This window comes from Euprymna scolopes, chromosome 44, assembly GCF_053919585.1.
Source record: "Euprymna scolopes isolate OS-2025 chromosome 44, ASM5391958v1, whole genome shotgun sequence".
NCBI lineage: Eukaryota > Metazoa > Mollusca > Cephalopoda > Sepiida > Sepiolidae > Euprymna > Euprymna scolopes.
The window spans coordinates 42,366,524-42,379,394 of record NC_136525.1 but is presented as its reverse complement, the minus strand read 5'-3'; the positions used below and the strand labels follow the sequence as shown (position 1 = coordinate 42,379,394).

The window sequence follows — 12,871 nt, the reverse complement described above, 5'->3', positions numbered from 1 at the left end:
AAAGGAATGCTAGTTTTCATAACTAACAAAAACAAAAATAGGTGACAAAGGTAGATCATCCTATTTGTGTCTTCGGTCATATAGACTTCCGGTTTTGCCATGGATGCATCGGCTAAGACGTTACATTTTTTAACCTTCTTTTTCTCCTTAGCATTACAGGTTCGACCCTATCTGCCTACTACCACTTTTTTTTCTTTTAACACCTATCTCCACCCGAGCTGCCTACTCTTGTTTTGACCTCCCCCCCCACCTGCTACTACCACATACAGTGGTCACCGATGTATTGGAAAATTTAAAATGGCGCCCGACTCTCTTGAACACGGTAAGTTTGGGAAACAGAGTTAAAAATAAAATCCTATACAAAATACTTTTTTTTTTTTTTTTAACACCTCCTACATGACCAAAGACACAAATTGAATGGCGTAACGAGATTGATTATATGTATAATCAATCCGAGTTGGCAGTCAAAGAGGAAAGTTGACAGTTGGTAGTCAGAGGAAGAGAGCAGAGAAGACTGTCAGAAAACTTTGATAATAAAAATCTAGGACCAGCATTGCAGCTTTCCAATGGGGGAAACATCCGGAATAAAGTTGCTGAAAAGACAACTCAAGACTTGTTGATTCATTAAATGAGTCTTCTTTACAGCTTCCCGTCAAACAAGATCAAAGATGGACCAGGTATTTTCCCCATTGGCCGATGCCCCCCCCCTCCCCGGAAGAACTGTTATCCATCCCCTTTTTGATTATGTTATGTTTATATTCTATTACTAGACAATCAAATATATCGACACACATATATACGCATATTTTATTTTATTCAAATTAAAACGTAACTCATTCTTTGATGTTATTCTCGCGCTGCACACGCACAGTTTAAACATTTCAAAATACAACTGTTAGAAACAACGCACGGCTTTTTCAGACTTCTCTCTCCAAATTAACAACATGGCAAGGAAGAAGAAAAGGGAAAAACAAAACACACTGAAGATGGAGTATACCTCTGAAATATATTTGTGATAAATTTCAAACAAGTAAAATATTTTATTTTCCTAATATTACGTTGTATTTGGCTTTCAAGCGCACTTGATGCATATTTTATATATATATATATATATATATATATATATATATATATAAAAATACACACACTCTAGACGATAATATATACTCCTAAATACATACAACCCCATTACATTACAACAGCACACACTTTGGTCGGATCGAATCGGATTCTTCTCTGGTCTGCACATTCCGAACAATGATGGCAATGTACGGCGGTTCGGGTTAGAATAAAATGATTAACGAATTGAGATTTCAACACCGCCATTCTTACACATCAGACCAGTCTTCCTTCTCAGCACATATTTCAGAGACGAGACAGTTTCATTGAGGTGGATTAACCTTTCGGAATTTAAAACTTCATTTGAATCACTAAAACCAAAAAAAAAAAAATCAAAAAGATGGAATTAAAAGAATTCGCTTACACGTTCCTTTTGAAAAACACAGTACACTTTCAGTGAAGGCACTGAACATAGGTTGACATCAGTTTAAACGGCAACTAGAGATTTACTTATTGCTCACTTCAGCAAGATGTGACACAAGGTCAGAAGGTGGGGTGCTCAAGTCAGCATTACTAAAGGAGGAGCTCTCTTACCTATCAAAAATTGCCTGGACATCTCGGTCGACATTCCTGATAGAGGCGCCTCATGCAGTAAGCAATAAACTTACTCCATCCAAAAGCCAGGTGGCAAGGCCCGGATGGGTGGACATACAGTTCCTGGCCCAGTACCCGTCAGGCTGATCGTCAAGAACAAATTCTTGACGTGTACTTTCTACTAAAGTCGATAAGCAACTGAAGCAGCAAGGAGACACATCGTCCAACATTAAAAATAGTGGGATGGTAATCGTAACTACATATTGCTTACAATAATTTAATTGTTGATAACGGATGTTGTATGTTTTTCTATTCAAATGTAGGGGGGATACTGTGTGGTGCACTTAATTAGTTTCAGAGGAAGGTTAGGTACTGAGTGAGGGTGTATAATATCAATTTAGGAGGAGGAGGGGGGGCTTGTATTTAAGTGTAAACCTATTGTCATAATTGTAATTTCTTACTTAGATGTGAATTTTATGCTAAACTAGCGAGGATACCCAGCGTTGCACAGGTGTGTTGAAGTGGTGTAGTTTTTTTTTTTTACATGGTGGTCATCACTTACTAAGGCCCAGAAGCCACTCGGGGGATAAGGGTTATTGTGTATACAGTGGAATAGTATCGTAGTAATCATTAGTATTGGAGATTTGATAAAGTGTCTTAAGGGGGCGGTTCATCAGGAATTTGTTTATGTTGGACTTGAAGACATCCAAGTTGTAGTCAGGTGGGAAACAGGCAAACGGAAGAGTTCCACAAGGGTGCACTTCTAAGAAAGAAGCTTTGTTCATGGAATCTACGTTTTGATTTAGGCACAGATAAAGAGTGGGGAAAATTATTGACAATGGTTTCAGCTAGACGAGTGTCTATCATGAAAGATTGGCGAGAGGGGACCAGAGATCAGAGCTCAGACGAGCACTTGCCATGAAAATAACGATAAAACAAAGACAGGCTTGCAATGTCTCTTCTGTGGGAGAGAGGTTGTAGGAAAGAGGAAAGGGCATCCCCCACTAAACCACGAAGTCTATTTTGTACTTTGTCAAGGCAGGATAGGCTGTTTTTAGAAGCTCCTGCCCAGATGTGGTGCTAAAAAAGAAAAAAAGAAAAAGAAAAAAGTGCTAGTAGGCAGGCAGGCTCTTACCTGTAATGTGAAGGAGAAAAAGGCAAAAAAAAAAAAAAAAAAAAAAAAAAAGAAAGAAAAGAAAGAAAAGACGTAACGTCTTAGCTGATGTGTCCATAGCGAAACCGGAAGTCACAAGCATTGAAACTAAGGCTAGTCAATCCAACGGAGACGATGACTTGTGAAAATGTTGATGGAAAAAACAAAAAACAAAACAAAAACAAAAAAAAAAAAAAAAAAAAAAAAAAAAACGACCCCTCTTCTAGAAACTGCCTAGTTGAAGGTGAAGGAATTAATGTTTTTGGCCAATTTTTCGATATTTGTCCGAATTGTCAAGCTTCAAAATGATACTGATCTCGTCAAGATTCATTGCACGTGTCGAAAGCTTTTGGCAGACATACACACATTTTGCCTTTTATATTATAGAAGAAGATGAGGGGAGTGTCTCTATAAGTGAAGGAGTCTTACAAAAGATCATGTAAAGTTTTCTCATGCTATTATCTTACGTTACTGTTATTCAATTTTTACACACGCTGATAAATGAGCAGAAATTATAAGTTGTCTCTGTTGTTTCACTGTTTAAATGGAGGTTTTCATCATTTTATGACATCATAAAGAATCTTCCAAATATATCTCCCTCTTGTTTTAAGAGATGATGTTATTCAGTGTGCACGGAAACAATGAAGCGTGTACCTATTTACAATGCCTCCACACGGGAAAGATTTAGACACTAGGCTCGTTTTTAAAGTGGAGAAAAAATGTTTATACATAGACGTAGAAAATCAAAATGCATAACACGTTTGTACACATATCGTCTGCACATACACTATCCTAAATAAAAACAATTATATTTTGGACCAATCAGAAAACTTTCTGAATTTATTTGAAACTAGCAGTACCCGCTAACTGTAGATTAATGCGATAGTGATGATGTAGCTCCTTGGATGTAATCTAGGATTTTATTTAAACACCTGGATGTCTCAGAAAAGTCTTTATAAAGTTACGTAAGATAGTGGCTAATAGGATAGATATAAGAAATGTAGCATCTGTTTGAAACCTACTGTATTTTGGTGCAGAGGGGAATAATGCAAAAAGGGTTATAAAAAAAAAAAAAAAAAAAAAAAAAAAACGGTGGGATCCTTTTATCGATACAGTAGATATCTCACTGCTAATGCAATTCTCTACCTATATAAAAACCAGGTACATCCAAGGATGGAGTACTGGATTTGTAATTGGATTACTTAAGGGGAATGGCTCAGCAAGAACTTGTTTACATTGAACTTGAAGACAGCCATATTGTAGTCAGCTAGAAAGTAGATAAACAGAAGAAAGTTCCACATGTGTGCAGTTCTTAGAAAGAAGCTTTATTCATGGAATCTACGTTTAGGTTTAGGCCAAGATAAAGAGTGGGGGAAATTATTGATAGTGCTTACAGCCAAATGAGTGTTTTTCATGAATGTTTGGCGAGGGGGACAACAGATTGGAGCTCAGACGAGCACTTGCCATGAAAATAACAATAAAACAGAGACAGGCTCGCAATGTCTCTTCTGTGAGAAAGAGGTTGCAGGGAAGAGAAAAGGGCATTCTCCATTAGGCTACAAAGTCTATTCTGAACTCTGTCAAGGCAGGATAAGGTCTTCCTAGCAGCTTCTGCCCAGATGTGACAACAATACTCCATCCTTGGACGTACCTGGCTCTTATACAGGTAGAGAATTGCATCAGCAGGTAGATATCTACTGGTTTGATAGAAGGATCTCATCATTTTTCCAGCAACCTTTGTTGCCACATCTGGGCAAGAACTGCTAGAAAGTCATATCTTGCCTTGACAGAGTTCAAAATAGACTTCGTAGCCTAGTGGGGGATGCCCTTTTCTTTTACCTACAACCTCTTTCTTATAGAAGAGACATTGCGAGCCTGTCTCTTTTTTATTGTTATTTTCATGGCAAGTGCTTGTCTGAGCTCCAATGTATGGCCCCGCCCCCACTCGCTAATCTTTCACAAGAAACACTGAACTAATTGAAAACTACCAATAATTTCCCCTACTCTTTATCTGCGCCTAAACCTAAATGTAAATTCCATGAATAAAGCTTCTTTTTTAGAATTGCACACCTGTGGAACTGTCTTCCGTTTGCCTGCTTTTCAGCTGATTATAATATGGTCGTCTTCAAGTCTAACGTAAACAAGTTCTGGATGAGTCGTTCCCCTTAAGTAATCCAATTTACCAAATTTACACTAATAACGACTCCTATGATATTGTCCCATTGACTACTGTACACTCTTTAACCCTTATCCTCAAGTGGCCTCTGGGCCTTGATAAGTGGTGACTCCTATGTAAAAAAAAAACATCCAGTTTTGAAGCAGAAAATAGAATTTTACTTTATTACCAACCAATGTTAAAAATAATATTTTATATTTACTAATATGGCTATATTAAACTTAACTCACCAAATGGCAGCCAAATTTCATTATCTAATTTTTTTTTAAATGGTAACACAAATTAATAAACCCTACTTTATTGTTTGTGGATTTCTTTTTAATTTCTATTTTGCAAATTATATATCTATCTAAAAAAAGTGAGAATGTGTGTGAGGACACTTCTCAACCTATATACTCAACAAATGCTTGATATACAAACTTGAAATTTGGTATATACGGTTTTCAGACATGTGGAAAACTTTTTAATCAGTTTTCATCCGGAAAATAGGGCTGCTAAGGGGTGAAAATTGAAAAATTTTACTGGGAGGGGGGGGGATTTTTATGTTTGTCAACTGTTTAACAATGCGCATGCATGAATCGTTCACATGACAGCTTCCTTATGTTAATAAGTTTGAAAACATATTTTAAAGATCGTGGCAAGCTGGCCTAATGGTTACCATACTCAACTCAGTCTTTAGGTTTTGGTTTCAATCTCAGCTTGAGTACTTTTTTTCTTTTTTTTTTACTTACAAAAATTGAACTCTTTAGAAAAAACATAATATTCTCATGCACATGTCTCAGTTTCTTTGTTTTTTTACTTCATTTTTTAAAAGGAATTTAACGTTACATTTAATACTGGGCAACGCTGGATATATTTTCTAATCTTCTATATATATAAAAGGCAAAATGTGTGTGACCATTTCGTGTATGTCTCGCAAAGGCTTTCCTTGCACACGGTCTCGGGGGGTGGGGGGAGTGTTACTATTGCTTAGAACTGTTTATATAGGCCGTAGATAATATCTAGGATTTGAGAACGCATGTAGCGTATAGATTTATTTACGTCGATTTTTACAAAATTATTACTATTTTGGCTTCTCGCGCATTGATTCGGCCTTTTTGTATAAAAAGCGAAACTAATTCAAAAGCTAACAACCTGTTCTCGGCATCGCGCCGGGAAACATCCAGAAGCAATCAGCTTTGATCAATCTTGTATAACAGACAATTGCTATTCAATCTGGACAATTGGGAGCTGTTTCCCCCTTCCCAACATCTGTTGGGGAAAAAAAGTCAAATTTAGGTAAACAAACCCAAACGCTGCCTCGCAGTAAAATTTAACTGCGTGACTTCTATTTGACCTTCTTAATTAGGTCGAATTGAAGCAACAGTTAACTTTTATTGCGGACACCTGTTTTTAATAGTTAAATAAATAAATTCAAACGTGTCTGTTGTATGTCGCGGTGGCCCAATGGTTAACGTCGCACATTTTTTTTTTTCACACTTTAATTTCCAACTTTGCCTCAAGGGTTCGGGTTCGATCCTCATATTCACCTACCAAAACTTTATTTATTTTTTTATTTTTTATTTTAGTTTAATTTACCTAAAACCACACACACCTCAAAACACCCGGGTATCGCTGGGTACCCCCCGCTAGTCTATAATATAAGTCTCACCTGTCTATTTAAATGTATGTATGTATGTCTGCCTAAAACTTGACAGAGGCGACGGACTTTCACGAGATCAATATTGTTTTGAGCTCGACCTTTCGGACTCGAAAAATTGGGCAAAAACATTAATTCCTTCACCCTCAACTGGGCACTTTTCTACACTTTTTCGCCGATATTTTCGAAAGTCGCCCCCTTTTCGATTGTCTAGCCTTAATTTAAACCTACATCACTTTCGGTTTGATGATGGGCGCAACAGCAAAAACTTCACTTTTTTTTTTTTTTTTACATGTTCTTCTCCTTCACGGTATGAGTTCAAGCCTGCCTGCCAAATACCAATTTTTTCTTTTTGTGCTCACAATACCCCCCCCCCTTTTTTTTTTGCTCAATCTCCACTCAACATACACTTTCTTTTCCATCTTCGCGTCACGGGTTCGAGCCTGCCTGCCTACTACAACTTTTCTTTGCTCAACACATACTTCCAAACACCCAGGCATCCAGGCAAGTACGTTATAAAGAGCGATACAAAGAAACATCTTCATGTTGTTCATATTAACGGGATTCTTTGGACTACTTGTGAACTCGTAGCTTGGTGGATAAAGTACTTGGGGAGAAAAATAAGTTGTAAAATTACACTTTTCTGAAGATTGAAGGTTCAATTCTCAATGCGGGTGATACTCAATACAATTGTGAATTATAGTTATTTCAGTTTAAAGAATGAGATAAAAACGCCATTTCAAACTTAAGCATGATAGACAAACAAAAATAATATTCACCACTTAAGCTTTAACAGCAAAATTACCATTTCAAACTTAAGCATAACAGATTTACAACTTCAACTTGACAGATTAATTTAAAATAGTATTTCAGATTTAAGCATGACAGATAAAAATGTAATTTAAAACTTAAGCATAACTGATAAAAAAAATTTGAATTATACAGTACACCAGGGTTTCCCAAACTTCAGGATACCATGGAGCCTTTGAGCAAGGCAAAGGTTTTTCACAGAGCACTAACAAGATAATTTCTAAAATAAAAATGAAAAACATTAATTTCAAATTTTAACTTATACTTGTTCATTAGTTGTTCCTGTTCGTGATTTTACTATATTTTCATGTTTACAACCATTTTTGTTTTTGATTAATAAAAAATTATTGCGTTTTTTGTTAATTTATTTTTTTTTATTTACTTTTTCATGAACCATCCTGAAACTCTTTACACCTGTAGTTATGTATCATATCCTTTTCAGTAAAAAAGATCAATAATTGTTTAGAAAAAAAAAAAAAATAATAATAATACTCGCAATCAATAGAGAATTGTCTATAAATACTTAATCTGCAGGAATTTAAATATATTTATACATATCTTACGACTGGGCAACGCTGGGCAGCCTACTAGCTTATATATATTTCCCCAAAACCTTTGGCTTTGATGGAGGGGAGACTAAAACTTGCTATGGTTTCAAATGATCTGAAATAACAAGGGGAGACTTGATTCTAAATATTTCTCATATGTTATATCTCCCCCCTTTTGGAAATAGGGTACGATTATGAATATCTCCCGTATCAAATAATCCTTATACACCGTTAAATTTACTTCATCTATGAAAACCAAAGAAAACTCGCCACTAAAATGTGGCAGCCATTTTGAGAGCCAGACACTTCAATATAAGCGATAATATTTCCATAAATACTGACCCAATGGATCACGGATGAATAAATTAATGATTCAAGTACTTTAATGGACTGCGTTCTGATGAACTCGTAGCACTTGTGCCGCCTCGACAAGTAGCAAAATTCTACCACTTTACTGTAGAGATCCCTAGATGTTGGAAAAACCTACTCTAATTGTTTGTTTTCAAAAACTGCTAGACTTTGGAATTCCCTTCCTGCTTCCGAAACTGTACTAAAGTGCTGAAGTTTAAATGTAATGTGAACAAACCTCTCGCTGCTCAATAGCCCCTTACGTTCCAAGTGGCAATATACCTCGTTTTGGCAAGCAATACATGCACATACACACATGTAAAGAAACTGGAATCTTAGGAAGATCTATTATTCTAGGAGCAACTGGACTCGTGAAGAATTTCAAAAACTACCTGGCATATACCCGGTGAACCAAGTGCAAGAGAAATTAAAAGAATTGCACTTAAAGGAATGGTCAGAATCTTAAAAAAGATCTCTCGGTTGAAATATGAGATAGTGGGTGAATGTTTGCCATCTGGTAGGATGCCCCATACCCAACTTGCACAAACTGAAAAGAAAATTGAAAACACACACGGTGTATTAATTTGCTCTTTCAGTTTTGAAAATCAAACAAAACTAATCATTTAAATTTGTCATCCATTTTGACGGCTAACCACTTCAGTATAACCAATATATACACAAATACTGACTCAACGGGTCACATTACGTTTAAAGTGAGTGGGCGATAAAATTAAGATAAAATGTGTTATCGTTGTCCCCCCCCCCACCTCATACGTTGCCACAATAAATAAATAAATAAAATGTTTAATTTGTTTCCGTGTGATAACACGTCAACAAGTTGAACAAAATCTTTAAAATTAAACTAAAATTTTAAAAGGGGGGGGGGGTCAAGTTACCATATTAATTAAAAAAAAAAAAAAAAACGAATGCTTATGTGGAATACGGACCGCGTTGAAATAACGTTTTTTTTTTTTTAGAAAACTCATTCTTAACATGGGGAGACTGGGGAGCTTTTCCGTACTTTCACCTAACAATTTTTATTAAAAAGAACGTAAAAATTGAATTTAACTTGAAAATTTTATCTAAAAAAGAAAAAAAAGAAAAAAAAAAAAAAAAAAAAAGCACGGTCTGTATGCTACCTAAATATCATAAAATAATTACCCATTTTTTTTTTTTTTTTACCACATAACAGATTAGAACGAGTATCCATTTTTATTTTATATTTACAAAATGATTGGCGGATATTGCTACTTATTAAATAGCATTTGTTTATTTTTATTTTTTTCAGAATTACTAATTACACACGCGCGCGCGCGTGTATGTGTGAGGTTTCTCGTATTGCCGCCATTCGGACTTAGGGTTGGTGTGGAGACCAATTAAGCGGTTTTTTTTAAAAGGTTTTGTTTTATTTATTTTATTTTTTGCTGAAGAAAAGGTGCGAATGTTTCAGAGTGCGATTTATGGAACAAAACGGAAATGGTCGAAACAGTTTACGACTTTAAAGCTATTTTCTAGACAACAAAACAAAAAAGTGGTAAAAAAAAATTACAAAAATGTTATCAAAGGCAAGATAAGTTACCTAATTGGATATTTTCTGTGGTTTAACTTATTTTAAAGCGTTTAGTTACTTTGAAAAACACAAGTAGTGCTGAATGTTAAGTTAGAACAAGCACAAACTGGCTGCTGACATGAGAGGGTCATCTGGAGAGTCTCAATAATCGCTCAAAAACTAAAGAAAATATCGATAGAAACCCACATGATAAATGAACGCTTGAAAAAGAAAAGTTAAACCACACACAAAAAAAAAAAAAAAAAAAAAATCATCCTGGTAGGTTTTGCCATTTGTTTGTTTGGTAAATTTTTACGACGTGCCCCAGTGCCCCACCCCACTGCCCCAGCGTATTGTAAACACCCCAACCTCCCCATGTTAAGAACGGTTTTCGGAATACCCCCCCCCAACCTGGAAAGCTGTTCTTAACATGGGAATGTTGGTGGGGGGGGGCGTAAAAAAATACCATTTGTTTTTATTTTTTTAAGTTTTGTTGTCTATACTGGAAAATGCCCAATCAGACCACATAAAAAATAAGTATGCCAAAATCAGGTTAGGTTAGCATTAGAAAGAAAACAAAAAGCCCCCCCCCCCAAAAAAAAAAGAATGAAAATAACTTCCTCGTAAAAAGTAAAATTGATTTCGCTTAAAGGTTTTTAAGGTGGGTTACTTACTTGGTTTCCACCTTTTCTTTAAAATGACGACTTCGGAAGGTTTTCAGGTATGCTGAAAACGAATATAGCATTTAGATTTTCGGTATTATTATACAAACACCGTGACAGGGTTAGGGTTAGGTTTAGGGTTAGGGTTTAGGGTTAGGGTTAGGGTTAATTCGCTGTCACGGTGTTTGTATAGTTTTACCAGATTTTCCGCAAATAGGTAGTTTTCTGGATATTAAGCAATGTTATTGCTGATGGCCATCTTGGTACGCACGAGCGCATGCTCGTGCATAAAAACGCAACCTCGAAAAACTACGCACAAGCGCATGCGTTCCAAGATGACCACCGGCAATAACATAAGAAATGACATTGCTTAATATCTGAAAAACTACTTATTTGCGGAAAATTTAAAGACGATATTCGTTTTTAACATACCCGAAAACCTAAATGTCGTCATTTTAAAGAGAAACGTTAAAGTGGAAACCAGGTTAAAATTTACTTGTACCGTCCTAAAATGTTATTTAAAACGCCATTCTTAACATGGGAGGGGAGGACATTGTAATTATTCTGTACTTTTACCCAACGAGTTAAAAAAAAAAAAAAGAAAAAAAAAGATACTTCTGCATTTATATTACCGTGTTAAAATAACGTTTAGAAAGCCATTCTTAACTGTTCACCTGTGGAACAGTGTTCCGCTGGCCTGCTTCCCGGTTGAATACAACATGGTAGCTTTCAAATCCAATGTAAACAAGTTCTTGAGTCGTCCCCATAAATAATCAAATTCAACCATCTTACATTCATTAGCCCCTATTCTCGAGTGGTCTTCGGGCCTTGATAAGTGGTGACTCAAGTATAAAAAGAAAACCTGAGGAATTTGATAACTATTCTGTACTTTCAACTAACAATTTAATAAAACAAAAAGATATCGTGAAACTTGAATTAAACTTTAAAATACGATTTTCACGGTAACATAAGTGCATAAGCACAAAAAGTAATTAAACAGATCCCTAACATGGAGGCGAGTAAAGGAACCCAACATTAAATTAGGGGTTATATAAAAAAAAAAAAAGAAAGTTAATTTTGATTGTTCGGCGACGGCTCGATAAACATTCAGGTCGATGTGGGTGGAGAAGGGGAAGGGGTGTGCATTCAGCTGGGGGGGGGGAGGGTGTTGGCAATAATAATAAATAAAAAATAGTTATAATGATAAAAAAATGATTACCCGTTTTGTTCTACGCTATGTGATCAACATTCAACAACTAGGTGATCGATAACGATTTTCTTGCGGTCAGGAAGTGGGTAACCATTTTATGTAATATTTATGTAACTAAGTGAACCGTAACTTTAAAGTTTTAAAATTATTATGGTTATTATTTTTCCAGGGCGTTGATGTGTAATCTCACGATAAGAAAAAAAAAAAAAAAAGAAAAAAAAAAAAAAAGAAAAAGAAAAGAAAAATCAAATTTAAATTTTTATTTTCATTGCTATCGTGGGAGCAAAGGGTGGAATTAAAAATCTGGTGAAAATCGATTGATAGGCTCATTAATAAATTAAGTAGGAATCATTAGATTAATACTTAATTTAAAATATTAATAAATTGTTATCAGTAAAAACAAAAAAAAAACAATTTCTTTTTAAATATTTGTTATTTCAATTCACAAACAACAGATGGGGGTTTAAAAAAGCTGAAACAGATTACTAGAAAACTGTCATAATTTATTACTTAAATTCGAAGTACAAAGATTAATTTTAAGTTGAAGATGAATTTAATATCAATACAGATAGCACCACATATATACCATTTCATAAAGTATCTAAGGAATTAATATTCGTTATTTTAAACTATTATTAAAATAAATAATTATAAAAATCAACAGAAATCGCGATGTTGACGTCTGCAATTTGGAGTCATTTCGTACCAAGTATACAAACGAAAAACACCAGGGAGAAGAACTTTCTTTTCGTGTTAAATAAGACCGGGATACTCACGCAGAAGGTTGCTAGAGGGTTCAAATAAAAGTCATGGTTAGAAATTAGGCGTGTATATAGACATAAGTAAAAACAGCTAGACAAAAATTTAAGAGATACGCTACCTTCGATCGTCTCCGTAACACGAAAAACAAAATGGCTGCCCCCAAAAAGGTAGATTTCCCGAAAAACGCAACGAGATTTTTTTAAGTCGTGAGTTTTGATTGGTTGATTTTATCAGTTCGACCAATCAGAACGCTTCTTACATGAAAGAAACTTCAACGTGTCGTTGACACGCATGCGTTTTTCAACTTCCGGATTTTTTCTTAAAAAAAAAAAAAAAAATAAAAATAAATAAATAAATAAAT

At 35.2% G+C, this 12,871-nt stretch overlaps 1 protein-coding gene across 3 annotated transcripts in view; it reads right to left on the bottom strand.

Moving 5' to 3' along the window:
- LOC145268815 (small COPII coat GTPase SAR1B-like) overlaps positions 1-12,742 on the bottom strand; it is a 70,492-nt gene extending 57,750 nt beyond the window's left edge. The window contains exon 1 of one of the 3 annotated variants that reach the window (XM_080124445.1): positions 12,629-12,742. The gene's annotated coding sequence lies outside the window, so the exon portion shown is untranslated. Of the gene's footprint in view, positions 1-12,524 lie in introns of all 3 variants that reach the window. The other 2 variants (XM_080124447.1, XM_080124446.1) reach the window with 2 other exon arrangements.
- Between the last annotated feature and the right edge of the window lie 129 nt (positions 12,743-12,871).